The following is a 4,162-nucleotide window of genomic DNA, read 5'->3' on the forward strand; positions in this document are numbered from 1 at the left end:
TTGACCAGATTAAAAAATGGTGGTGGCAAATTGAGTCCCCACTGTGGGTAGACATGGAGGCTGCTATCCTCAATGTCTCCACTCTTCACAACTTTCTCTGGGCACTACGCTTTAACCCCACTTTTGCTCTTTCCTCTATCTTTTCTACTATTGCGGCTGCTGTCAGGCTGTGGGGTAAATCGACACATGTCCGGAACCTGTGCCCTCCTAGAGTGAAAGATATTCCACTGACCGCTATAGGAGATTATCTCTCAGATATAGATTTCAGGCCCTGGACTGCTGCGGGTATTGTCAATGTAGCAATGATTAGTAATGTGAATGGCCTGCTGCCCTTCTCCAATATTGTACAATTGTTTTCGGTTCCGCAAAGGGACTTCTATAAGTACCTCAGGCTTAGACATTTTCTTCAGTCTCTCGCCTGGGATGATTCATTGCCTTGCACTATATATGAGAAACATTTTATGAATGATCAATCCTTTGTGAGAGGCATTTCCCTGCCCTATGTGGCGTTGACTGAAGTGGAGGGTAGTGATGCATGTACGTTTACGTCCAGGTGGGAGGAGGACTTGGCACAGAGTTTTTCGTCCGAGCAGTGGAGCTTTGTGTTCGATTTACATAAGAAACATTCTAAATGTATTAGTCATTTTGAAGCCTCTAGGAAGCTTTTATACCGTTGGTACTATACACCCGTGCGCCTGGCTAAAATATACCCCAACACTTCCCCAGTCTGTTGGCGCTGTAATTCTGAACAGGGTACTCTTCTCCATGTTTGGTGGACTTGTTCCCTTATTAGGCCTCTCTGGTCTGAAATTAAAAGACTGCTGGACGAATTAATTGACTGCCCCTTCCCATGGGGACCAGAGAGTGCGCTTCTGTTCTTGTCCCTGGAAGTGGTGCCCCCATCCTTTATGACTCTAATATACCATATATTAACGGTAGTGCGGACCTCTATTGCTCGGAATTGGAGGTCAGCTGTTGTGCCGAGTCTTCCTGCCATTATGACAGAGGTCCATCGTAACTTTGTATTGGAGGGCTTGATAGCGAAAAGATGTGGAGCTTCTGATAGCCGTATTGCCATGTTTCCCAAATGGGCTGAAAGCTCAGGGACGGCTTTTCGAGACGTGGACTAACTACGTTCGAATTATGCTTTGTATTGTGATGCATGTATTAGGATTATGATTGTATTGGAGATGTCTTATCTCTTATTACATGCTTTGATGAGGACCCTGCTGTTGTTGTTACTTTATGTTCGCTCCTATGTTGGGAGCTAGTTTGTAACATTTTGAAAAATCAATAAAGAAAGTTTAAAAAAAAAAACACATCTCTTCAGACAGGCCTACAGTAGTCTCTAATTGGCCTCAACATATCCTCAACATATCCCCACACCTCTTGTTTGAATAGTTATTGTGTAATTTTATGTCTGATACTTGTCTTTGTTTGTACCCCATAATTGTAAGCGCTGTGGAATCTGTATGCGCTATATAAATAAATAAAATAAATAAATAAATCTATAACATAGTGATTTTTTGTCTATTTAAATCCAAGGGCCTATTGTGGTCTATGGCGATATTGTGGTAAACTTGTAAGAAAGCTGAACAGCAGTGTCCTGTTAGTAATGTGTATGGGAGACCCTGGTGTGGGTTCAATTCCTCTGTTGATATAGAGGGAGATTTATCAAAACCTGTCCAGAGGAAAAGTTTCTGAGTTGCCCATTGCAACCAATCAGATTGCTTCTTTCATTTTTCAGAGGCCTTTTAAAAAATGAAAGAAGCAATCCAATTGGTTGCTATGGGCAACTGCACAACTCTTCCTCTACACTGGTTTTGATGAATCTCCCCCATAGAGTTCTGTGATTATACTCATATTAGTTTGAACTTTTGTGAACTAGGTCAATTGAATACAACACATTACCTTCTTTTTCAATTAACCTAGTTGCCCATTTATGGTATCCAATCAACCTAGTTTCCACGGTTCAAAGTATCAATTGACCTATATCTGTCAAACCTAATTAAAGAATAATCACACAACTTGAGCTGAACCCAGTAATTGAACCCACACCAGGGTCTCCCATACATATTACTACCAGTACCCTGCTGTTTAGTTTCCTACTTCATTTGACACAGGATCTCCATAGACCACAATGGGCCATTGAATTCAATGGGCAAAAAATCTCAATGTTATAGATCTAGCCCATTCATTCCTATACACCAACAATAGACCATGGAGGCTGACTTCATACTCAGCCTCCAATGGTATTCTGACTCACCAAAATGATAATGTTTAATGGGTTAATTTATTCCTAAATTTCTGTACTTTCCTATTTTGTCTGTAGCTTGATGCATTGGACAAACATTTTAGCAGGAACTGGTGGGTTTGGATAAAACAGTCCCCCATAGGGCTACTGTAAGTGGTCCCCAAATTTTTTTGTGACACCCCTATGTCCATTTAATATATTGTTCAAGAGGATTACATTTTTTTATTGTATACAATTTTTTATCTTTTTGTATTCATTTTTAGAAACGAAAAGCTCTTCTGGAAAGACTAAGAAAAAAGGCAGAACTACATGGCGAGCTACATGAGCACTCTTTCCAAAACGATCCAGAGTGGCCAAGCATTAATGACATCCCAGGTGACATAGTTACATAGTTACATAGTTACATAGTTAGTACGGTCGAAAAAAGACATATGTCCATCAAGTTCAACCAGGGAATTAAGGGGTAGGGGTGTGGCGCGATATTGGGGAAGGGATGGGATTTTATATTTCTTCATAAGCATTAATGTTATTTTGTTCCAGGAATGTATCTAATCCTGTTTTAAAGCTCTTAATTGTTCCTGCTGTGACCAGTTCCTGAGGTAGACCGTTCCATAAATTCACAGTCCTCACGGTAAAGAAGGCGTGTCGCCCCTTGAGACTAAACTTTTTCTTCTCCAGATGGAGGGAGTGCCCCCTCGTCCTTTGGGGGGTTTAACCTGGAACAGTTTTTCTCCATATTTTTTGTATGGGCCATTAATATACTTATATACGTTTATCATATCCCCCCTTAAACGTCTCTTCTCAAGACTAAACAATTGTAACTCCTTTAATCGCTCCTCATAGCTAAGATGATCCATGCCCCATATTAGTTTAGTCGCGCGTCTCTGCACCCTTTCCAACTCCGCAGTGTCCCTTTTATGGACAGGTGCCCAAAACTGAACAGCATATTCCAGGTGAGGCCGTACCAATGCTTTATAAAGGGGGAGTATTATGTCCCTGTCCCTTGAGTCCATGCCTCTTTTGATACATGACAATATCCTGCCGGCTTTGGAAGCAGCAGCCTGACATTGCATGCTATTCTGTAGTCTGTGATCTACAAGTACACCCAGATCCTTCTCTACCAGTGACTCTGCCAGTTTAATCCCCCCTAAGACATACGACGCATGCAGGTTATTAGTACCCAGATGCATAACTTTACATTTATCCACATTGAACCACATTGAACTATAATGATCCAAGAATTGGGAATACACATTGGTGCAAGTGCCAAAATTGCAAAATTATGCCAACAAGAGATGAGAGCATCTGCTGCCAGGAGGAGGATATTCTTAATCCCCACTTTGATAAAGGACTAACTTGTATTCTACAACACGAGGAGTTAGTCAACTTGAGATTTAAAGAAAAAAGTTCAGTGGATGGATAAGTGCCAAAGAATTGTTAAAAAATCGCAATAGGTAATAATATTGTATTGTATATACATTTTTATATCTTTTTTAGAAACATTTTTTTTTTATGTTTTTAAATATTACACTCTTTTTTTGACCTTTTCATAAAACTTGAAAAATTAAAAATGTGCATATCAGCATTTCTCTGTGTTTACATGAACATAATTGCAGTTGCTATTACAATTCATTTTATTTTTTATTTATTTTTTTGTGTGCAAATAATTTACCAATCTCAAAGTACATTTACACAAACTTTAGCGTATACGGCTGGGGGAGATAAAACCGGGGGATCACGTATCCCTGCAATATGCAACCATATGTTAATTCCTTTCTATGAGCCGACCGGAGTGAAATGCCGATTATGGTTGGCTCATTTTTGCCCTGTATGCGCTTTTTCCACAGACCTAAAGCCATAGTCGACCATGGTTTTACTTCACCTTTTTAGGTACGGTTGAAAGTGCAT

This window comes from Hyla sarda, unplaced genomic scaffold (genome assembly GCF_029499605.1).
Source record: "Hyla sarda isolate aHylSar1 unplaced genomic scaffold, aHylSar1.hap1 scaffold_1435, whole genome shotgun sequence".
NCBI classification, from domain to species: Eukaryota; Metazoa; Chordata; class Amphibia; order Anura; family Hylidae; genus Hyla; species Hyla sarda.